Here is a 25,635-nt window from a genome sequence, read left to right as displayed (position 1 = left end):
TCTTAGGCACTTGATATAATTAATCTACAGTTCCTTCTAACCTTTGAATGATGGTCAACTGTTCCTTATTGTTCTTTGCTTATCCATCATCTCTGAGTTTTAAGGACACTTTTCTAACATTCTGTGTATTATTTATGTGTGTGACTATCCTTAAAATTAACTTCTATGGTCATAGTAATGATGAAAATGTGCCATGGATTATTGGGTTAATTCATTTTTCGAATGCCTCAGAAAAGATATTTTTCATACTGTGCCTTGATTTCAAAGTGTTTTACAAATTTGTAAAGAATATGCACAGAAGTACGTCTTCAAACGTTCTTATCTATAACTAGCATCCTTCTGCCCATGGTAGAAGAGAGGATCCCACAGCTTCTAAATAAGGAACAAAGATGTCATCATGTATTGCCTAATGCCTTCTGCAGAACCTACTAGATCATTTATTCAACAAGTATACATTAAGCACTTACTTTGTGCCAGGCACAAATACAATATATGTGCGGGAAATACAATGTGGTGGGAAATACAATGTGAAGGGATAACAGGCGCTTACAGGATAATGGAGGAGAAATACATTGATTGATCACAGAAATAAATGCAACCAAGTTTGACACTCAAGGAAATGCAGAATATGATTGTTCAAGAGTTAAAAACACATGACCTTGGGTGAGTCAGGGAAGCCTTCCTTAGGAAGGGGCACTTTAGCCAAAGGGTGCACAGCATTAACTGCTGAGCAGGGAAGGTGTTCCAGAAAGACAGAACGGTGCACGCAAAAGCCTAAATGTGGCCCATCCTAGGAACTGAAAGACCAGAGAAACTAGAAGAAAGGAGCTAGAAGGTAGGTAGAGAGATGTGGGTGGAGATGTAAGAAGATCGTGCAGAGCTTTAAATAGGCCACTTCGAGAAGGCTTATCTTAAAGATTTTTATACCATAATTAGCAACTGTTGCATATGCCTCAATTTCAATAGAATATAAATATCAAGAAAAGCTAAGTCACGGTTATATAAACAGCAGAGGTACTTTTTAAATATATGTGGGATTCAGACAGCACATATAACACCAATAAAGTTTTTAACCAGAAAACTGAGTTTTAACAGGTTTTCAGAAGTTAGTTCTATATAATCTCTTGCATTTGATAATAGTTCTTTAGCCATTCCTTAAGAGTTTCACCTTATTTGGTGAAGTCCAGCCCCAGACTGCATAATGGCACACATGATGGAAAACTGTCTCCTAAAAAACATTCACTTCACTTCAGTAACCAGGCAGTAGAAATAATTGGACTTGACAACGCTCAAACAATTACACCTGCAGATGTAGGTGATGATGGGGATTGCCAAATGTAATCTATATAAACCCAAGCAAAACATAGATGTTAGAGTTAAGAAGGGGTTTATAGCCCGGTCCCTCTGCCTGTGTTTCAGAGCACAAGCGTAGGGGGTTTGCATGCCTGGTCTGAAATCACTCAAGCTCCTGGGCTTGAGATCCCTGCTCTGGGCTTTATTCCTTGTTCAGCTTTCAACATATGGAGGCTCCTGTAGATGGCCTGGCTGATACTAAGTGCACGATGCTGCCAAGAACCATTTTTATCGCTTGTGCTTCACTTTGTTTCGTGTTTGAAGCAGACAAGCATCAGAGATGTTATTACACTTAATCTAGCCCTCCTTTTGCATCCAACACGCCTGACGTGGGGGTCCACTCCTTCCTTTCATCAGCATTACCTGATTTCTACAGTCTCTGTAGCACGAGACTCTGACTGCCTTTTCAATACATCTTTGAAACTCATGCCAGTGTTTCAGGCAGCCTTGCTGCCTCTCCCTAAGCACTAAAATATTTGACTAAGAGAATGATACATTGTTCTCCTGGAATATTAGACAATGCTACTCAGCTGACATGGGCCACGGAAGCCTTCGAACATTTATAGTGCAACTTACTTTTCAAAGGACTTCAGGGGGGAAAAATGTAACCTAGAAAACAATATTCATGGGAAAACTACATTCACTTCCTTCCTCCTGAGATCCTTGCAAATAATAGGAAGTGACGAGGAACCAATTGAGAATTCTGAGTTCTCTCCGGAAAAAAAATTTTTAAACAACTCTCAAAGAAGCCTTCAAAATACATGTATTCAAGAAATCACTCACATAAAAGTCCCTGGAAATCACTGTGGTGTCAAAAAAATTACTAAACTTGACCATATTTGGAAACCTGCAGTCATTTTACCATATTTGAGTTGTTAAACCAACAATAGCATTCACAATGTGCCAGAATTTTCTACAGTCTTTTTGGACAACTCTTTTTTAATCCTCACAACAACCAAGTGAGGTCCTCTGACAGAGAAGGAAACTGAGGCACAGGGAGGGGAAGTAACAGGCACACGGTCACTGAAAAGTGGCAGGACCAAGATTCAAACCCAGACACGCTGGCCCCAGACTGTCTGTTCTTAAGCACTGTTACACATCTTTAAGGTCTTCTGAAACAACCAAATAATAAAGTGAGAAGGGAAGCTACAGAAGGGCTCTGCATGCAGAACTAGGAGTTTTAACTATTACCAGTGTGGGCCACAGTCTCCCTGACAGTGAGGGTTTTAGTTTTCTGAAGGCTTCTGGAGCACATAATGCTCCAGTACCACCTGAAAAAGTGAGCAGTGGTTTGGCAAACTGGGGAGATCATTCCAAATATGGTGCTCACTTCTTTAAAGGTGGGACGGAGGTGTGCTGGAGAATAACAGGTCTCTCTGCTCCTGAACACCAATCTGCCTCGTAGGTCTAGCAATGGAGAGTTCCATGACTTACCAAGATCCTCTCTGGAGATATAGATATCCTCTAGGACAGTTGGGTCTGTGTCAACTATGTCTTAGCATAGATTGTTCTTAATTTGACCACCACTTAGCTGAGAGCAGTCTCAACTTGTATTGCACACATGGGAGGAAAGAAAGAATTGTACAATTAACTGACTTTCAACACTTCTGTCCTTTTTTTCCCCCTCCTCTCTCTGAAAGATGATCCCAGATCAAGCCTCTGAAAACAATCCTGTCCTTATGGAGAGTTTAAGAAATTCTGTGGGCTGCTGGTCCCACTATTGACCATGTTCTTTTTCTAAGTAGGTCCTCATCTTATTTTTTGAGCCTGCATCTCTGCTCATTGAATGCTTGCCCTAGTGTTCTAGTTCCTCGGAGACCGAGGCTATGCTCTGCTTTATCCAGTCTTCCCTGCAACACCAAACCTGGGGCAGCTGGGTACTGGGCTCAGACTTGCAGAAGCCAAGGACGCTTCCTGCCAGTCTCCCCCTCCTGGCTGCAACACTCACCCACTCCGCCCTTGGGTGGTTTCCACCAGCTCCAGTCTGATTCAAGTGTTTTTCTCCTAGCACCTGACAGTCCCCAAACATCTGCCCCTCACCGCCCCTCCAGAACCTGTCTGGTTTCTGGATCCTGGCAATTCTGCATCTGGTCTGAGGGCCCCACTGCCCACCAAACTCTCAGTGTTTGCTTTTACATTAGAATCACCTTGGGGCTGGGGTGCTTTTTAGATACATTAGATTTCAACCAGATTAGTTAAAGCAAACTCTCTAGAGGTGGGTCCACTGTACTGGTATTTTTTTAAATTTTCCAGATAAGCCTCATATGTACCCAGGAATGAGAGTCACCACTCTACATTAGTTTCTCTCAGATTTCAACATGCAACACATATAACCTGGGGATGTTGTTAAAATGTACTTGCCCGTTCAGTAGGTATGGGTGAGGCCTAAGATTTCACATTTCCTACAAGATCCCGAGTGATAACTCTGATGTTGGTCAGTGGACCAGTCTTTAAGTAGCAAGGCTCAAGACCAGTGGTTCTCAAAGTGTGGTTAAGAATCACTTGGGGACTTGTTAGAAATGCAAAATTTCAGGCCTCTCCCCAAACCTACTAAAACAGAAACTGGGGGTGGGATCCAGCAGTCTTCGTTTTGACAAGCCTTCCAGGTAACTCTGATGTTCGCTACAGTTTGAGAAACACTGGCCAAGATGGCAGTGCACAACAGAAATATAATGCAAGCTGCATATTTAATTTAAAAATTTCTAGTTGTCACGTTTTAAAAAATAAAATTAAATAGGTAAAATTAATTTTAACCAAAGAGCTTATTTAACCTAGTATGTCTGAAATATTATCATTTCGATATATAATCAATATGAAAATTAATATGATAGTTTCCATTCTTTTTTCTCATACCATGTTCAAAATCCAGTGTGCATTTTACAATTATACGGACATCCCAGTTTTGACTAGCCACATGTTAAGTGTTCAACAGCCCTGTATCCACCATATTGGACAGCCAAGTAGACTTACAACAGAAACAGCATTAATTTTTACTGGGTACTTGCTATGCATCAGGCATTACTCAGTAAGCATTTTATGTGCATTACTATATAAGCTCTCCCACAAGCCTGTGGATTGGTACTGCTTTATCCCTTCCTTCTACAGGGAAGGGCTTATGCCAAAGTCCTATTTGGTGTTCCACCAATACAGCAAGCCCACTCCAATATAAGCGATTATTTTAAAGCATTTTATTTGTAAAAACAAAAATGAAAGAGAGAAAAAAATATAAATAAAATCATTAACATTAGTACTATTAGTACAGTTGCTTAGACACCAGTCGCTTATAAAAGTCATGGTAGTTCGGTGAGTAGAAAAGTCCAAATATGCTATCTTCTCATTTTTAAAAATATGCCTGAAGTCCAACTTGCACTCTTCTGTGACTCCAATCTGTCGAAAGGTGCTAACTGGGAGCTGTTTGGACAGTTGGGATCACTGGGGAATGACTGATGAGTCATGTGGCAAGACAGGGCTTGCCCTGAATGGAAGCCACTAGCAGGGTCAGACCTGCCCGTTCAAGCGCAGACCATGACATAAAATGACTGTAATGATAGTTAAACGTGAGGCAACGGGCTTCTCTTAGTGTTGGTGTGGAAAGCAGGCAGTTTGGAATTTAAAGATAATGGGTGACTTAAGTAGTCTTCGTTTTATTAACTTCGATAGTTTGAGGAGGGCCAATTTTTACATGTATTTTTCTTTTCATTATAAACTACTATGAGAAAAAAGTAAAAACTGTTAAAAAGAATTTCTAACTGAGGCTAGAATTTGCCAGATTTACCGTCTATCATTTTGACCAAGTAAAGTAAGTATCCTCTTTTTAAACGGACAGGCATTTAAGACATAGTAAAATGTGACCATTTAAAATAAATGAACAGAAAATTCCACAATTCTATAGAGATCTTTTAAAATTCTACTATCCATTTTTAAAATAAAGGTAATCTTATTTTAAAATTTTGATTAGATATTTCAAACTTATTATAGTTCTTTTTTTTAATTTAAATTTAAAATTTAAATAAATTTTAATTTAGTTTTAATCTAAGTGTAGGCTAGCTGAAGGATTTCACTATTTTATCACACTTGAAATAGCAGTCATGCCCAGCCATTGCACTACTGGGTATTTACCCCAAAGATACAGACGTAGTGAAGAGAAGGGCCATATGCACCCCAATGTTCATAGCAGCGATGTCCACAATAGCTAAATTGTGGAAGGAGCCGAGATGCCCTTCAACAGATGACTGGATTAAGAAGTTGTGGTCCGTATATACGATGGAATATTACTCAGCTATCAGAAAGAACGAGTTCTCAACATTTGCTACAACATGGACAGCACTGGAGGAGATAATGCTAAGTGAAATAAGTCAAGCAGAGAAAGACAACTATCATATGATTTCTCTCATCTATGGAACATAAGAACTAGGATGATCGGTAGGGGAAGAAAGGGATAAAGAAAGGGGGGGTAATCAGAAGGGGGAATGAAACATGAGAGACTATGGACTATGAGAAACAAACTGAGGACTTCAGAGGGGAGGAGGGTGGGGGAATGGGATAGACCGGTGATGGGTAGTAAGGAGGGCACGTATTGCATGGTGCACTGGGTGTTATACACAACTAATGAATCATCGAGCCTTACATCGGAAACCGGGGATGTACTGTATGGTGACTAACATAATATAATAAAAAATCATTAAAAAAAAAAAAAAAAAAGAAATAGCAGTCATGTAGCCATTTTTCTTTACAGATCATACATAATCCTCAGTATTTTCTATGATCAGTTCCAGTGTCTTTCTTTCATTGCAAAGAAACAATTGGATCTGATCTGAGCCTTTAGCAACCAACCTTCATAACATTCATTATAAAATGAATCCAGGTGGTTTTCACCCTGGACTAAAGAAGGATCAGAGAATCTTCTTCCACCTTCTTTTAGCTCTCAGCAGTACCTTCTCACCCCTAAGCATTCTCTCTGTTACAGGAGTAGGGAGATGAAGAGTTCAGAGATTTCATCTACATGGTTTAGAGGCTTTTAGTACTTATATGTTTCCTCGGGTAGGAAGTAACAAATTTCCTTCTAAGGGGTATTGTAAAAGGCAGAGTAAAGCCACAGAAGCCAGAAGTTGGTCTGATGACCACCCATAGTATAGTGTCTTCCTTCAGTCATAGTAGAAAGATAACCCGATCTCCAGTTGCTGTGATTTGAAGTCTCCTCATGTGAAAAAGAGGCTATCAAAGATTATAACAAATTCTCTTTATTCTTCATTCTTGCTGCCTCCCTGTGCTATAAACCTTCTGAGGCAAGGACACTGTTTATTTTGCCCACTATTGTATTCTCAGAATGTGTGGCATAGAGGAGGCTCAGATGTACTCGCCACATAAATTGCTGAATGAATGAATAAATGAATGAATGCATAGAATGTCCAGATCTTGATTTATAATTCTAGAAACAAAGCGAAAGCTCAAAGTGTGCTGGTCATTGCTGGTGACCCAATCTGAATTACTTCTTTGGAGGCAGAAGCAGGGGATCTCTGTCTGTCTGCATCATGTCACTGAATGGTCCCCAGTCTCTGCCAACAGATAAGAAATGTCAACAGCTTAACCCAGTAGCTTTCAAAAATAGCATAGTTGATGAAACTGGAAATTTAGGTGCGTGCTAGAAATAAACCATTTGTCTTCAGTCTTAAGAAGGAGAGGGTGAGAACAGATATTCCTCAGAGAGATCTAAAATATTTTTTAAGACCCATCTAAGCGAGTAAATATCAGAAGAAACATCTTCCCTCTCAGTAAGGCACACATAGGACATCTTATTTTCAACAAATCAGGTAAGTCATTCTGAAAACTTGAGGATTATGGCAAGGCACTGTGTTTCTTTAAGATTTCAGTCAAGATTTTTTGTTGTCGTTTTCAATAGCGCTGGCAGTTTTCCCCAAAATTTAAATGAGTAGTTGTACAGTGAACCAAGTTGTGGGTTTCCTGGTGCGTGCTCCCTCCCCACCACCACGTGGGGCAAGGGGGAGGGAGCTGGCGACCCAGGCTTGGCTTTTTCATCCCTTTGCAGACAACTCCGGCTGCTGTGAATGCTGAAAATAGCTCAAATGCTCTCAGAACAGTAGCACCACCCAGCAGCTGGGATTCTTTCCCTCTCTTATTTGCCTTCTCTCTTGCCTTTTTTTTTTCCCTTCAGACACTTGGATTGGACTTAATCTTAAACCTCTGGAGTTCAAGACCTTTTAAAAAGGGCTAAATAAACAATCTCTACATGTAAAAGGCCACTGACTCCTACTTCCTCTGTTTAGAGCAACCGTTGAACCCCAGCTGCCTGTAGGTAAGATTTTTATTCTGGAATTATTTAATTGGTTTATGATATGTTTATGACTGATGTCTTTTAAAGAACTCATTTATGGTGAAAATAAGCGGGGGCTGCAAACGGTTTCCAGGTGAATATGGTGTTCCCGAAGACAGCAGTGGCATCTGTCCTTTTTTGTGGCTGTACTTTTAAACTTTGCTCCAAGCTCTCTGTCATGTTGACCCACAATACACACTCGTCTATGACTGAGCCTCATCAGAACTCTAATTAACGTGAGTGCCAGCAGCGAGGGGGGCTTCCAGACATCGTCATTTTGTTGTTTAGACTGTTTTACTTATTTTTAACTTTCTCAGGGCACCAAAAGAAAGAAGAAAAAAAAAGGAAAAAGTTACAACCACCTGAGCAAAGAAAATGTTAGTAATTGGTCTTTAAGGACAATGAGACAGCTCTGTTTTATTTTGTTCCTTCGTCCCGGTTTGTTAATTGCTAGTGTGGAATTCGAACAGTTTCTTTATTTGTTTGTTTCATTTTTTGTATGCTCCTAGCACAATTCAGGTGACTCAGTTTTGAAAATGCCTTACCTAGCCGACGGTCTTTTGCTAGCAGGTTTCTATAATGTGACAGTACAATATTTTGGTGCATTTTCTGGGCCTCTCCTCTCCCCCTCCTTATGCTCACACTTGACATTTTGCAAAGTACTTTGATCTGTGGACTTTAACTTCAAACACAGCATTTACTTTGATTGTGGGTATTCAGTATGTTCAGTAAAGTCTTTTTTGTTGTTGTTGTTTGTTTAATGCTTTTATGCCATTTCCTTTAAATAATCTATTGGGCTTTGGTTTTTCCTTGCTGATGATGTCTTAGGTTAACCCCCAGCTCAGAGAAAAGGACTTTTTTAGGCAGGGTCTCTCACCATATAGACTGTATGACAACTCTCTGCTGCAGATCAGTGAGGGCAGCAAAGGCCGGTGCACAGAACCGGATTCTATCAACCTCTCCCTTGAGTGCCCTCTGGCCTCAGAATACAGGGTGCCTTGGGGCCTAATGGTGCTTTTTTCACATGGACACTGAAATCCTTGGAATTTAAAGATTCTTGTCTCCAAAGAAGTTTATTGGTATCTCAGACCACATGTCAAAAGAAAACATGCATTTGAAACACACTGTGATCTTCTGGATAACTTTAAAAATATATAAAAAGAACAAAAATTAAAAGGAAAGAAAATTTTTAAAAAGGAAAACTGGGTGGGGGGGGAGACAAAGAAAAACCCTTTGTAGCCAAAAGTCTGTTATGCTGGTGAAACTTCGGCTGAATGAGGGATAAGAAATTTTTTTAAAAAAGTGTGTTTCCTAAAATAGGCAAAGGGGAGCCCTTTCTTCCCATTCAATCGGCTTTTAAATGTTCCCTTTACTTTAAAGAAAATTCATGTGCTGATCACATTGGTTTGTTATTTTCCGAGTCCTCTGCTAGAGACGGAGGTTGGCGTCCCCTGGCACACCGCCCCCTGCTAGCTGTGTTGCAGGTTAGGAGTAGAAGGAGCCGAATCCTGTCAGGAGACTGTTTGAGTCCCGGCCAAGCACTGTGGCTCCTTACAGCCGGCCCAGTCTGCTCTCTGCACCCTGCACCTGGCTAAGAAGGAAGGAAGCAAGTGGCCCAGGACGAGTTTCCAGAGGGGTGGAGCTCTGAAGAATGCTGTGGGAGAGGTCTCTTCAGAGGAGGCAGAAATGCAACATAATCCCTAGAATTTGAATGTAGTAGGAGCACCTAGAGATGATCAGCCAGCCTCTCCTTTTTTTTAATTTCCAAAAGTTGGACACTTAATTGCTACCTCTTCCCTCTCAAATCTGCATTCTAAGGCGTATGTTAATAATCGCATTTCTGCATACGGTCAACATTTTAAATCTTCCAGTTATTTTGAGCAGGTGCTTCACAGCTTCCTGGGACCTTTGGGGGTCTAGAACTTTCTTCCCCTTAGAAGTAGGAAGCCTTGATTTGGCATATCTGAGTGCAATTGTATTGCTGAAGGCAATACAAGGTATTTGGGGAATCCAGGGGCACCAAGATGAAATGGTTTGGAAGATGATAGCCGTTCCATTCTCCAGCAAGTCTTCTTTTTCTGCTTTGTCATTGTTGTGTGGTTTGCTTGTTTCCCTTCACCCCTTAATTTTACTCTGAAACTTTGGATTGTTTGAATGCGAAGCTCAAGGTGAGACCCAGCCAAAGCCACTGAGTTTCACACAGGTTCCACATGAAAGAAGTATTCTCCTCAGCCTCGCTCGAAACTTGGCCCACGTTTTACCAGAAGTTTCATGAATGTCAGTGAGCCTGGATTTGAAACATAATCCAAAACCTGATGACTTCTGGTGACTTTGAGGCTTTATTGTATAAGTAGAGAATCTGTCAAACAAGGACATCCCTTATTTTCATATCTTCTACTGTAATTTCATGTGTACACACATTTTTTTCCCAATACACTCTCATTTGTTCTATGATATTTTAAGGCCAGGTTCAATCCTAATATGAATTTTTATAGCTGTGGTATTTAAACATTGGCAAATAGAAGTCTGCATTTTAAATTCCAACACAGTCTGAACCACAGTGGTGTGAACATGTTGGTATAATTCAGCTGAAGGAAGGAAGTCCCAGGAGAGTCATGGAATGTCTTTCTTTGCTTAAATATACCTCTGTGCTCGTGAGGAACAAACAGTAACATTTTGTCCAGGTCTATCCGTTTGACAGTATGCCTTTTGTTCCCCCTCCAACGGTGGTGTCAAATATATTGGTGGAAAAATAATAAACTTCCAGATATTTTTTTCCCCCTGCTCAACTGATACACTCCTAAGGGAACATTGTAAGCATTGAAAAGTTCAGTACTATTACTTGTAATGTAACGTATACTGAGAATAAAGGAGTACTCAGCAGAGTCAATTTCCTTCAGAAAAGCTGGGTGACCTAGAGCTGATGTGTGTATTAACAGTCATATGGTGCAGGGTTGTGAAGGGCTGTGTGTGTGTGTGTGTGTGTGTGTGTGTGAGCACGCGCACGCTGGGTGGGGGAAATAGAGAGGAAGAGGGGATTTGTGAGCTTTGTTCAGCAAATCTATCACATCTAAAACAAAAAATAATCAAGCCCAGGTTCTGAAAACATTCTCTTCTTTTGTTAATCATATAAATACATATTGTCTGAACACTGGATTTGGGAGAGGGGGGCATATTATTTTTCTCATTAAAGATACCGAGGATTACATTCTTTTCTTTAGGATTCCAGAAATGGTAAATAATGCCTAATAAAAATATGACCAATTAGGAGACCTACATAGTTGTAGATGAACTTGCATGAGCCAGTTTCAGAAAGATCTTCATGCTACTATGACCATTACAGAGGCTAAGCCACCCAGAGAACTAAGATTTGATGTCTTTTTATTAGCTGGAGTATTTCTGAACTCATTTAAGGGATTTTCATAAAAACAAATTTGTGATCTCACTAAAGATTTAGTTTGACTAAATTTAGCGAGGTTTACAGTTATTCATTATAAAATTAAATTGCCATCAAATTTCATTTTGAAAATTTCATAATCTTATTCTTAATACAAAAGAACATCTTATTAAAGATAGTTTGCATATTTTTAGCAGGTGATGTATGAAATGTCTGTAATTGATCCCATACTGAATAAGGCATTTGAAAAGCTGACAATAACAAAACTTGGGGATCTTGTATGTAGGAGCTGCATTTTAACGCTGACTTCACTATTCATAATGTACCATAGCTGATTTTGTTATCCCAAAACTAATACAATAGAGCAGAGGAGAGAAAAATGCACAAATGGAGGTGTTGAGGAAATGAGAGAAAATAATTCAGGACCATCCAACCGGGGGGGAGTGGGGGGTTCTCCCTAAACACATCATGGTACAAAGAGTTTGATATTTTGAAAACTATCATCCATAATAAAATAGAAAAAGGGAAAAGATAAAAATACCAGGCTGAAAATAAACTTCAAATTTGTGCATATGCAAATGTTTCTTTAAATCATGAAAAGACCTTCTTTCAAGAGTGAGCTCTCTAGGGGCGCCTGGGTGGCTCAATAGGTTAAGCATCTGCCTTTGGCTCAGGTCATGATTCCAGGGTCCTGGGGTCAGGCTCCCTGCTCAGCAGGGAGTCTACTTCTGCCTCTCTCTCTGTCCCTACCCGTGCCCCCCTCCACCTCTTGTGATCTCTCTCTCAAACAAAATCTTTAAAAAAACCCAAAACAATGACTTCACTAGTTATTTAAAAACACAAAAATCAGTCGCTTAAAAATCCTCTCTTGTGCTTACTTTATTGTCAGAAAAATGGAGTCTATGTAGCACCTACCTATTCTTTAAGAATATATTATTACAGCCCATATTTATAGTATTACATTAGTTTTCTTAAAAAAAAAAAAAAAAACTAGTGTCAGTGATAGATGATGACACAATAGGGTGCCCACCCAGACAGGCTGAAGAGGGTTATTGACCTGAAGCAGATAAAACAATCATTTCCAGGAAGGTCATCATTCTCCAACTAAATTTTTATTTTTTATCTGGACATTATAATTTTCTGTGAAATAAGAAGTAGTACTTTAAATAATGCTTTACTAATTATAATACCCAAACACCACAATGATCTTAAGACCTTCTCTTACTTATCCAAGATGGACTGTCAAAAAGATGGGGGCATTTCTTGTAGGTTTAAATGCAGAGACTGCTGTCAGGGGATAGTCAGGTCTCCTTAATACCACTCTCATCCTGGGCTTCATCCTGGAGAATCATGGGAGTAGGAGACCTCAGGGACCTTCTAAATCACTCCTGTACACATTAGGAAGTACAGCGCATTTGGGCCACTGGCTAGCGTCAGGATGGAGATGGGAGGAAGACACTCCCCTTTCCTCTGTCCTTGGGCAGAAGGCCTTTCTGAGTCTCTTGGTTCAACTAGTTTTTTTTTTTTTCTTTTTTCATGGTTCTTCTCTATTATTTCCCCTTCTCTTTTTCCAAGAGAAACAAAGGTCTTCCCTGCAAATTTTGCCATTCTTGAGTTGTTGGAGAAGGAAAAAGTCCAAGGAAGTTAGCTCTGGGGACTATGAGATTCATACCCATTACAAGGCTAGCCCACAGCCCCCTGAGTTAGAAGAGCAATTGCACGGGTGCCCCAGGTAGAGCTGTGTTTAGTAACTGTTGAATAATTCATACTAGGATAAAAATAAAGTAGATATGAGGGAGGCCTTCAGGCCAAAACAAAATATCCACTTTTTTAACTAAACTTTTTATTTTACAACAATTTTAAATTTACAGAAAAATCGTGAAGATGGGACCAGAGTTCCCATAAACCCCACACCAAGTTTCTCCTATTATTAACATCTGACAATATGGTAACTTTGTTACAATTAGTGGACAATATTGATACATTGTTAACTAAAGTCCATCCTTCATTCTTATTTTCTTAGTTTATACCTCCTTCTTCTTTTGTCCTTTTCTGTTCCAGGACCCTATCCAGAATACTATATTACACTTAGTCATCATGTTTCCTTAGATTCCTTTTGGCGGTGTTAGTTTATTACTTCCCTTGTTTTCGATGACCTTGATAGTTTTCAGGAGTACTGGTCAGGCATATTGTAGAGTATCTTTCTACTGGAATGTGTCCAATGTTTTTCTCATGATTAGACTTGGGTTACGGGTTTTGGGGAGAAAGACCACAAAGGTAAGGTGCCATTCTCATCACGTCATATCAAGGGCACATACTATCAACATGAGGTATCACTGTTGATGTTGACCTTGATCACCTGGTTGAGGGAGTGTCTGTCAGGTTTCTCCACCGTACCGTTACTCTTTCTCCTCCTTTCCTTACTGTACTCTCCCAGAGGCAGTAACTTTGCACAGCTCACACTTAACGAGTAGGGAGTTATACTCCCCTTCCTGATGGAGTATCTACATAAATTATTTGGAATTCTGCATGGGAGATTGTCTATTCTGCCCAGCATATTTAAATTCAATCATTTGTATCAATGTGAACACATGGATATGTATTTTATACTTTGCATTATAATCCGATACTACTTAAGGAAAGTGGCTGCCCAAACTCTTCTTCAAATGGCTCAGATGAAGCCATGGGTAGCTCTTTCACAAGGCTGCCATGGCCTCTGACATAATCTCACCATTGTGAGGATTTTTTCCCTGGTACTACAAGATGCTTCAGGCTCATTGTATATATTTCCTGCCTCAGTCATAAAATCAGCCATTTCTTCAAGGAGCCCTAGTTCCTTTTATTAAAGAAACTATTAGAAACCAAGGCCAGAGCATCTAGTTTAACTTTTCAATGTGACCTTATCAGCCACTTGCTTTTTCACTTGAAGAAAATTTTCTTTTTGCTTATGGATTTTCAGTCTGTAGCTGGTAATAACTTGATATGTATGTAAGGATAGCGCTTCTTGATTTTTCAGGCTAACAGGACACATGCTGCCCTTGCATACTTACCTTTCTGTGATTCTGAAACAAATTTAATCCAATATGATCAAATTGTTCCTTATTGTCAGTTTTGGTGGGAGATTGAAAGTCTTAGATGTGATCTTCAAGTCTAAATGCAACATTTAAAGGTAGAAATTGGATGTTTCTTCCTTAAATAGATGTAAGAACATCTTACATTATTTAAAATATGATCAATCAAGATTATAAAATGAATATGGAACTCTGTTCACAAGCCTTGCCACTAACCATGTTCAAAGAATCATGCCACGTGCACCTAAACAGTCTCATAGAAGACTCAGACAACACAGCCAGCCAACATGCATCAAAAGATGGGCAGTGCTAGGGGCGCCTGGGTGGCACAGCGGTTAAGTGCCTGCCTTCGGCTCAGGGCGTGATCCCAGCGTTATGGGATCGAGCCCCACATCAGGCTCCTCTGCTATGAGCCTGCTTCTTCCTCTCCCACTCCCCCTGCTTGTGTTCCCTCTCTTGCTGGCTGTCTCTATCTCTGTCAAATAAATAAATAAAATCTTAAAAAAAAAAAAAAAGAAAAAAAAGATGGGCAGTGCTGACATCCTCAGTGCCATGGGAGCACAGAGTTAGGACTGAATCAGGCTTCGATAGTACCAGAAGATCAGAGGTTCTCACAGAGGGAAGAGCTATATTTGAATCAAGTCTTTGGCTCAGGTAGGAGGGCATTCAGATGGAGGAAGGTGATGGAAATAAAGACTCAGAGGAGAGAAAACTCAGTAGACAGAGAATATCCAGAAAATTGGTATCGCAAAAACTTAGGTCTGACAGGAGACCCCTGGAAATGTATATTGGGCTGGTGTTCATTTGTTGAGAAGGAAATTTTCACAGTTAGGTGCACATATTAGTACAACTGCTGTCCAGGATTCAAGATGATTAGGGAGATGAAGCATAGGACAGACCCTATTAAGCAGATATAACTGAGAAAGGTGAAAAGTAGAAATAAGAAAAGGAGATGAGCTGCTATAGAGCATGAGCCATCAGGACTGTTCCATACTTTGCCCTAGAAACTGAAAGTCTACCTGCAAAATGACTGCACCTGTAATTTTATTTAATATTCAGTATTATCAGAGATAATAGTTGTATGTTTATTGTTTCACCAAATGCATAGCCATTTCATATTCAATAATTACTTTGATCTCCTTGATTGTCTGTTTTAATCTAGGGTGGTATTACTATTAATATGGGTTTGGTCATGCAGGCATTATGTTCCCCAATGTACGCATGAGGACACTGACGCCCAGATAAATTGCTGTATCATCCATTTTATGTCTCTAGTAAATAGCAAATGGTAGACTAGCTTTCATGTCAAGATTTTTCAAAGTGTGCCATTCTACCAGTTATAAAACACAAAGGTATAAAATAGATTAGATTTAATAGCCAAAGAATAAAAAGAAAATGATTAGTCCATGGGGTGCCTGGGTGGCCCAGTCAGTTAAGCATCCAGCTGTTGATTTCAGTTCAGGTCATTATCTAATGGTCGTGATATCAAGCCCTGCATCAGGCTCTGCCCTGGTCGTGGAACCCACTTGAGATTCTCTATCTTTCCCTCCCATTCTGTCCCTCCCCCCCACCCCCCCACCCCCGCTCATGTGCTCTCTCTCTCTCAAAAAAAAGAAAGAAAGAGAAAAAGAAAAAGAAAAAGAAAAAAAAAGAAAAAGATTTATACAAGCACTGAAGGAGATATTTCTGAATTCTAACAAGTTTTGACTTTCTTCACTGAGAAAAAAAATAAGCAAATAAGGATGAAGATTACAGAGAAAGACATGAGTGTGCCAATGGTATAATGAACCATGGGTTATGAGTAGGCTGATAGAAACAAGATACAGCTAGCAAAAAAAATAAATAAGGTTTAGAAACTTGACACCGTTTGAGAAAAATAATGTACTCTCTTATAAAAGGTCGATTCAGTATTAGAAAGGATAGAACAGAATTATTAGTCTCTTGTTCTAAATCTAACTTGGGCCTGAAAGGAGAAACTGAATTTAGTTTAATGGAAAAACACATGTACAGCATGTGTTTTTAAAGTACTGTATTTTGGTGACTTTGACTTGTTGCATATCCTGGTCCAAGTATAACTTTGAATTGGTTCAATTCTAGTGGAGCCATTGTTGTTGACATGCATTCAACGCAGTGGAATTTCTCTTGTTCAGTTTTGCAAACCTAAGAAATTTGGTTGGTTTCGAATTTAACTCCAAATAGTATTCAGAGGTTTTGTGTTTGTTTGAACTGACCATTTAAATATTTTATAACTATGCAGCATTCAACTTTTAGAGCAAATTCTTACTATTAAAAACAACCCAAGCGGGGCGCCTGGGTGGCACAGCGGTTAAGCGTCTGCCTTCGGCTCAGGGCGTGATCCCGGCGTTGTGGGATCGAGCCCAACATCAGGCTCCTCCGCTATGAGCCTGCTTCTTCCTCTCCCACTCCCCCTGCTTGTGTTCCCTCTCTCACTGGCTGTCTCTATCTCTGTCGAATAAATAAATAAAATCTTAAAAAAAAAAAAACAACAACAACCCAAGAATGTTGAAAAGTTACATATGGGTACATTTTAAGTGAATGTAATAACATACAACCAAATACAGTTAAGAAATGTACTTTTGAGGGGCACCTGGGTGGCCCAGTCGATTAAGCATCTGCCTCTGGCTCAGGTCATGATTCCGGGGTCCTGCGAGAAAGTCCCGCATCAGGCTCCCTGATCACGGAGAGTCTGCTTCTCCCTCTCCCTCTGCCTCTCCCCCCAACTTGTGATCTCCTTCTCTCCCAAATAAACAAATAAATAAATATCTTTAAAAAATGTACTTTTGATCTAAGTTCAAAAATATTTTCTATTCTACATTTATCTTTTTTACTATGAAAGTATTCACTCTTAAAAAAAAATATATTATACTGAGACTAAAGACCATGGTTAAGAACGGAAAATTACCCAAAACTAAGTAGGTCTATCTAAATTTGCAGTTAGATTAGAAACCCCATGCTGTGGTACCAGCAGAGCCACGTGTTAGAGGGTATGGCCTGGCCTCTGACTGACCTTTATGTGCAATCTGTGAATAGACCGGAACACTGCGCCTATACTGAAAGATTCAGCAAGGGAGTGTTGGAGATAAAAAAGTTCTGTGCTAATTCAAGAAGGGTGTTAAATGTCAAACTAAGAGACCCAGGCCTCATTCTCAAGCAAGAAGTGGTCATTGTCCTTGACTATACAGGACAACAAAATGCTAACTTTTGGGAGAAGTAAATAGCTTCCAGAGTATCATCTCTTAGTGATGATTTTAAATAAGAAATCAAATTGTTTGCTATAAAACTCGTTTTATAATTTGAGTATAAATTGTTTTATCGTTCTATTTATTTAACTAATACAAAATTTTATTTTATTTTATCTTTTTTAAGATTTTATTTATTTGACAGAGAGAGAGAGAGCACAAGCAGAGGGAGTGACAGAGGGAGAAGCAGGCTCCCTCCTGAGTGGAAAGCCCCATACAGAACTCCATCCCAGGACCCTGGGATCATGACCTGAGCCAAAGGCAGACACTTAACCGACTGAGCCACCCAGGCACCCCTTAACTAATATAAAATTTTAAATAACCTATGAATTGTGTTATAATTTGAAATATAAATTATTTACACTTAACATGTAAATTTTAGCATGTTAGGTTTTTATAACAATGTAGACAATTGTTTATAAATTGTTTACTATAAAAATCAATAGTTTACTATTACTAATATGAAGTTAAATCATTGAAATTTTCTTTTTGTATCAAATATAATTATTTTCATTCAAGGCAGAATAAAACCAAAGCTAGATGTAAATAAGTTCCTAAACTTTATATTGATTACACAGGAGACTGTAGCTTATGATAAACTTTTCAAAAATAAGTAGAAAAATAGAAAACTGAGTGAAAAAGTAAATTCAGTAGGAATTAGATGATTTTTTATGAAAAGAATAATGAAAACTGTCTTTTATTAAAAAAATTTTTAAGATGACTACTGATCTTCAATACAAAATACAGTTTATTTTAGCTGTGTTTGAGCAACTATACTTTAAAAATTAATGAACGTATTTCATGTTCCAAAATTAACTTAGAGTTGGCACTCAGGCTTTGTCTCACATGGGGAGATCCATCACTTACTAACCACAGCTTGTGTAAAAACTTGTAAAAACTTGTCTAGGAACAAAGTGATAATTTTGACACTAAGGTGAGAAAACATGATTGCAGTGAGATTTTTATCTTCCCTACAACCCTTTATCTATTTTAGATAATGAAATTAAACAAAAAGCACTGAGAGTTAAAAGTCATTTGTGTTCACATCAGAATTTTCTATATTCACACATATCATTTTTCTAATTAATATTCTGAATGACTAAATAAGAGCATATGTGTAAAAACACTTGGCAGAAGACCATTTTTTATTTTTCAGTGAACATCATAGCTTAGTAAATTTAACAGTTGACTGTGCTTATTAATTTAAGAAGAATGGTATACATATAAATCAGAAAGGAAGAAAATTGGGAGTTTACTAGTAAAACCAAATACTATTTTCAGTGACCACAGGTAACTACCTCTTTTCATATCCATTGAATGAGATATTGTCATAAAGATCTTTTTATAGTGTCTCAGTGACTTATTTCTGAGAGACACCTTTTCCCAGCATATGTGAATCCTATGGGGCTCGAGGGTGAAAACCTTACACTCTGACTATGGACCAACCTCAATGCAGGAAAAATTGATAGCACCTTTCAAGATAAAAATTCATAACCATACATAGGGAGGAATCGCTTTAATCTTTTTTTTTTTTTAAAAAGCATCAGTCAAAAACCTGTATCATAAAAGTACACAGAAATATATGGACTGAAAAATGTGAAATTCAGACACCAGAGGCAGGGAGGATGTTTCAATCAGAGAGATGTACAACAGGCTTCATCTGAATTCAAATGCCTTCTATTTTAAGATGAATGGTGGGTACATGAATGTTTGTTATATTATTCCCCTTATCCTTTGCCTGAATAAAGACCTTCATCAAAAAGTCTTTTCCATCTATCTTGCATACCTTAAGATATATTCTATAAACAGAATAGATTTTTAAATATATTTCTCAGCTGCAAATATTGAGAGACAATATTAATTTTTTACTTAAAACAGCCCAGATTTTCTGAAAATTTACAAAGGGAAAACAGTACAACAGATGGTATCATGTTTGGCCTATATTTCTACATTTTTGCCTAGAGCCCAAAACTTCTATCAATGGTGAATTAGAAAAGAAAATGAATTTAGTTCTTTAGCAGACAAGTATCTATTGTAAACCTACCTTCAAGATCATTTTTTATAGTGTGTCATGCCACAAGATCTTGTTATATACAACTCTTAGAGCCTTCTAAACATGATACTTACTCTTTAAACTATTAAATAATTTGTCATTATGCTTTATGAGAATTTGTAATGGGATCTGGAGGTAGCAGTGAATAGGTATATTTTATCTTATCTTTTTAAAAAATTTTTTAAAAGATTTTACTTACTTATTTGAGAGATGAGCAAGCGAGAGAGAGCATGAGTGGGGGAGGAGCAGAGGGAGAGAGAGGGAGAAGCAGACTCCTCACTGAGCAGGGAGCCCGACTCCAGGACCCTGGGATCATGATCTGAGCTGAAGGCAGATGCTTAACCGACTGAGCTACCCGGGCACCCCTTATCTTACCTTTTTAACATTGGCTTTGGTATAATAGATTGAGAAGAAAGGATTACTGTTTTAAGATGCTCTATGGAATAAATGTATGAAAAGTGATTTTATAATATTTAGGCAATCCTCTCAGTTGCCAAGAACCAAAGATACAGTTTGATATGCATGAGTTCCCAGTTAACATAATCCTGTGCAAATCGAGTACTGCTTATATTTAATATAAAGATTTTACTCTGTAACTTAATAAATATATTTCTTGAAATTTAACTTATTTAAAAAATTTACATACATACAACTGTTCCTTAATTTTTATACTTAACATTTCTTGGACATCACAGGGGAATAAAAATTTAATGATTTTTCGTTACCATTTGGTAAGAATCAATATTTAATGTTGAGAATTCTTATCTGATTTTTTTCTATTTGTTTTATATAGAGAGTCATTCCAATATGCTAAAGTGGAAAAGCTGGCAGACATCACTATCTTCTTAAGAGTTTTGACAATTGACAGATAATACTGAATTTTTTCTGGATTTTTTTTTTTTGGTTGTTACAAATAATTTTACATATAGTCTGAAAATTCAGTACAAGCCAAAGAAGTTCATTATTTTAAATCATAAAAATTCAAAGAAAAAGACATTTTGTTTCTAGGTAAATTCCATTAAAGTATATGATTAACAATGAACACATTGAGAAAAATAGTGAAATTTCTAATAACACAAAGAGTAACTTTGAATTTCCTCATGTCATTGTTACTAAGGCTAAGAAACCTATTATTACGTTACTAATACAGAGTAATATATGGAAACAAATATGAGAAAAGGACTTTCAGATCACTACCATCAGACAGTGCTGCTTCTCTGACCTTCATTAGAATCCCTTCTCCTCCATCTTCTGTGACACTGGAGTATTTTCCTTCAATCTCTCTGATTACTCCTCAATTCTGCTTACAGGTGCCTCTTTGCCTGACTTTAAAGATATACCCTTGGGTTCTCTCTCTTGTCCAATCTCCCCTGATTTCACCTGTTTTCTCCTTCATAATAATCCCCAAATCTATGCCTCTATCCCTGATCTTTCTCACGAGTTCCAGACTCACATTTCCAAGTAACTGGTAAACATCTCATAAGAACATCTGCAGAGCACCTCAAACTCAATACTTCTAAAACTCATCATCTTCCAGCCCCCGACTTACTCTTCTTCCCCAGGGCTGTATTTTAATAACTGTGTCACCCAGTTACTCAGGATTAGAATCTTAAACAACTATTCACATTTTTCTTCATACCACTTTAACTCACTATTCATTGATTCTACCTACACACACAGCTTCCTTGAAGCTAGAGTCATTTTACCAAATAAATAAACTTTTCTTTATTTATTTTACTAAATAAATAAACTTTTCATATGGATTTCCCATCTACCAAACTCCCCTATCACATAGTAAATACATTCCCTTTGCGTTCTCTTCAGGCTTTAAGCATCAGGAGCTATGGCCATGTCAGCCAATGGAAGTAAATTCTGTGCATGGTGTTTAAGCATCAATAGCCCTGTGTTTTCCCAGATAAAAGGCAAAGCTGGCAATTTTTCCAAACTCATTAGTAAGAAAAGGGCGTGGCTTACTGTGCCAGACATGGAACAGAGATCCAATGTCAGTCCTGTTACTTATCTCAAAAAGCCCTTGTCCTCAAGATTCTCCTTCCAACAGAATAATGACAATGTTCACAAATCACCAGTTTTGTTGTCACTTATTATGTACTGATGTGATGGTTGTAGGCAAATGCTAAATAATAAACGTTTTGTTAAAAAAATTGGAATATAATCACAACACAAAGTTTTAAACCACAAACTCCATATGATTCATGTGGTAGTAGATGAAGTCTTTATGAAATGAATTATTTTAAACAGGGATTTAAGTCAAACAAAATGCACATATCTTCAAAACTAAATAGTAAAATAAATGACTGAAGCAGTATAAAAAGATGGTAAGAATATTTCATTCAATAAATATGAAATTGATTATGCATTAAAATTCATTATCTGTGGTCACTTAAGACACTATTTGGTTTTACTACTAAACTCCTAATTTCCTTCCTTTCTGATGTATATGTTAGATCATTCTGTTTAAATATAAGCACAGCCAAGTGTTAAATGTATGAAGCCATAATGTTCAGTAAAAATACAAAAACAAGAGATGGAATCATATGCAGGGAAAAGTCCTACTCATTGAATTATTATGATAATTAAATCATATATAATTTCATTTGAATAGCATGATATAAGGGATAAAATTTGAAATATCAATCTTCTGGATCATCTAAGACCTATGACATCATTTGTCTTTACAGCATTTAATCAATAACCATTTGTTGAGAGTCTACTTGGTACTCTGTCCACAGCGCGGTGGGAGACAGTTGTCAGAAGGTAATTACCACAGCCACGTGATTGAAATTGTAAAGAGAACTATGAAAGAAAAACGCAGGAGGCTGAGGGCAGAGTCTGCAATTTTGAAAACCAAGAATCAGTGACAGAAAGACCTCTAGATTTGGAACTTAGTGAAATCATTGGGAAGATGAATTCCTTGGGGGAGGAATCAGAAGAGGTGTAGCATTACCCTTAGAACGAGAGATCCTTCTGTGAGCAGCTGAGAAGGAAGAATAAAGAGAATATGGGCATGATCCCTCCGAAAACAGATATATCAGCACCACCATGAACATCTACTCTCTAAATACAAGTCTATTTGTGTGATGGCCTTTGTCTTTTGGAGAAAACACCATGAGAATGATAGCTGCTGTGCTACTATATAGAAATTCTCCATGGATTATAGAGATAGTGTTGTGTTGGCTCCTATTTAAATATTGAAGGAATATAATTTCTTAAATGACCTATGAAAGATGAATGTGACTTTGGAGAAAAACTTATTTAAGCTTTGAGTAAGGAGTTTCCAGATAAACATCCAAGAAAAAGTCTAACAGAGGGATATTGAAACAAAATTTCTCAATGAATAAAGACCTTACTGATTGCAACTATGAATTTGAGTACTTTGACATGTGTTCAGGTGTTTGCTTTGAGACATATGAGTTAAAAGTGAAAGAAAATGTTTAAGGTTTTCTTTCTCACTTTTAACTACATTTCAAAGAAATATATAATTTCAACATAAAAGATATATTTCTCTCATAGACCAATACAAATGTGTGTGTGTGTGTGTGTGTGAATTAAATCTTGTGGTTGGGTTTATATCTGCTCATTTTTATTATGTTACTGAAATACCAGTCATTTAAAATAAAATATTTTCTGCTTTAATAGTATGGTAACAAATTATTCAGAATAGGATTGATAACAATTTTTTCTTCTGCTCCTTATACTTAATTATATTTTTGAAATAGGCAACAAACTATTTTAAGGATATCAGTGTTTTTGTAAACAAAAATATCTGCATGCAATGTGGGAAATGTGGCTTTTAGTGCATTACACATTTTAATTTTTCTGGATATGCTCATGAACTCATTTTTTTAAAAAGGCAGCTGAGCACTCTAATGGTATTTCTTTTCTGGGGATCAGTATTACTCTACAAAATGCGGTTGAAATGGCAAAGTCAATGTCTGTATAGATACTTTTTATTAATTTTTCAGATTATTCCTTCCTCATGTTTGGCTAAACTATGGACAGTAATAAAATAGAGTAAAAAAGAGTCATAAAAGACGAGTCACCTTTAATTCAATAAATATTAAACAATAATTGAACAATTAAACCATTCTTCCTGATGTAAGAGTTGAACCTAAGATCTAGAAAATCTGGGCATGAATGGGGAATGGAAATATGTCAAGTAAAGTGGAATCAAAATAGCTGTTGGAGTCCTCTAAGCTGTGCTGTCCTTGAGTATATGCCGTTTCAAAGAGCCATCCTGCAGTGGAAAACAGAAATTTGCTACATAGGAATATCAAAGTGCTATGGCACAGCATATTTTATAGAAGTTGAGTTTTTAACCTTAATTGATTGCTAAAGTTAACTTGGAATACTGATTACAAGTATAGGATTTTACAAAATGTGATCACCTTTGAAATAATAGTAACATAAGAGCATATAAGCAATTAATGGAATTGTAACTGTGGAATCTTACAGATTTATTGTATTGATGTACTCTCTGAAGTGTCACCATCTATCTTTGGATATTTATCAGTGGGGAGAACTCCTTACAGCATTCATCCAAAGTACAGCTAAATCTTATCAAATTATTCCACTTTCCATACTCCTTAACAATTCATCTGTTTCAGAAATTCCTTAGGTCTTCTCTATTCTAATCCTCCAGTAATGAGATTTTGTGAATTGTGGTAACTATGTTTTCTCTACTCACCATCATTAAAGATACCTTGTCATAGTCATGTGGCTCAACCCTTAGAAAAAGGTATCGCTCTTCCCATCCAACACACACACGCACACACACACACACACGTCTTCTGCTGCTTCTAGATCAGATGGAGTACCCTAGCCTCGTCTACGTAAAGAGTACAACAGAACCTAATAATGCGTGGTATGGTGATAATTAGTAAGAAAAAAAGCAATCAACTCTGAGGTGGTTAGTTGAAAGATGCCTTCCTTATATGGGGCAGAAATAGTTTTCACTCCTACTTCATATCTTTAAGCAAGAAACTTATCTTTTGCTCAGGCTTTTGGCATACCACAGGACACACTTCATTTCTAAACTTAGAACAACACTGACATCTCCATCCCTGTCAAGGGAGCACAGTCATTCACTCGGCCAGATAGAGTCTGAGCACCTGTAAGAGGAAAGCTCTGTTCTGAGTGGTTGGGACTTATCAGTGAACACTGACTGGTAAAACACCGGTAAAAATTCCTGCCCCCAAAGAGCTTACATTCCCTTGGGAAGAAACAAATAATAGCAGATAAAGAGAATAAGAAACTATATAGTAGGTGAGACAGTAAAAATGCTTTTAACATAGAGCAAAGTAAGGAGGATCTAGAGAATGTGCTGAGGACAGAGCAGGGCAGCCATATGCATATGGCTATCTGGGGGAGATGTGTTCTAGGCAGGAGGAACTGCCCCTGCAAATGCCTAAGGCAGCCTTGGCATCCTTGTTTGAGGTATAGCGAGGAAGCCAGCAGAGGAGGGGAGATTACTGGAGATGAGCTCAGAGAGGCACTTTATAAAAGGATCACTCACTGGCTGCTTGCAGTAGAGTGGTAGAATTCTGAAAGTCCGATGCATGAAAAACTGAAGGGTTTCTTTTTGTTGATGGTTGATTATTATTTTTGTTTATTATTATTTATATGCCATATACCCAGTGGTCATATATTCCAAAGCCACCGGACCACTTGAACCCATAAGCACTACTGTTTAATGAAATATTTATATCCAAGTCTGTAAACCTAACACTATGACTCTGAGTGCTTCCTGGAGATGATTCCAATTGCTGAATGTCTACACGGACCATGGCGATATTTAAAAAAAAAAAAAAAAGCTTTTATATATATGGATTATTTCACTGAACCATATAAAATGGGTATTGATAAATGTATTTACTAAAAAAAAAAACACCAAAGTGTAGCACAAGCAAAATTATTCTGATTTACTGGCAATTTGTGAATTATTGTTTAGGGCATGGGAGTTTCTGCACCATTGTTCTTACTCATTGTGTGAACAGTTGCATGTTTTGATGTCAGCAACACTATGAACAATAGTCTCTACACAACCCAAGATACGTCAAATATAGAAGTCTTTATTCTGGTCACCAGCCTTTACGTTAATAGTCTATAGCAGTTTCCATTTATTACTTTCAGTCACATCGTGGGCCAACCAA

General features: G+C 37.8%; 1 protein-coding gene across 14 annotated transcripts in view; it reads left to right on the top strand.

Moving 5' to 3' along the window:
• The first annotated feature begins 7,351 nt into the window (after nucleotides 1-7,351).
• SORBS2 (sorbin and SH3 domain containing 2) overlaps nucleotides 7,352-25,635 on the top strand; it is a 173,416-nt gene continuing 155,132 nt past the window's right edge. For 4 of the 14 annotated variants that reach the window (XM_087856542.1, XM_087856543.1, XM_045785768.2 and 1 more), the window contains exon 1: nucleotides 7,374-7,666. The gene's annotated coding sequence lies outside the window, so the exon portion shown is untranslated. Of the gene's footprint in view, nucleotides 7,667-25,635 lie in introns of all 14 variants that reach the window. The other 10 variants (XM_087856537.1, XM_087856536.1, XM_087856535.1 and 7 more) reach the window with 6 other exon arrangements.

This window comes from Ursus americanus, chromosome 27 (genome assembly GCF_024610735.1).
Source record: "Ursus americanus isolate L20-20 chromosome 27, mUrsAme1.1.p, whole genome shotgun sequence".
NCBI classification, from domain to species: Eukaryota; Metazoa; Chordata; class Mammalia; order Carnivora; family Ursidae; genus Ursus; species Ursus americanus.
The sequence above is the reverse complement of the archived record's forward strand: the minus strand, read 5'-3'. Positions and strand labels throughout refer to the sequence as shown.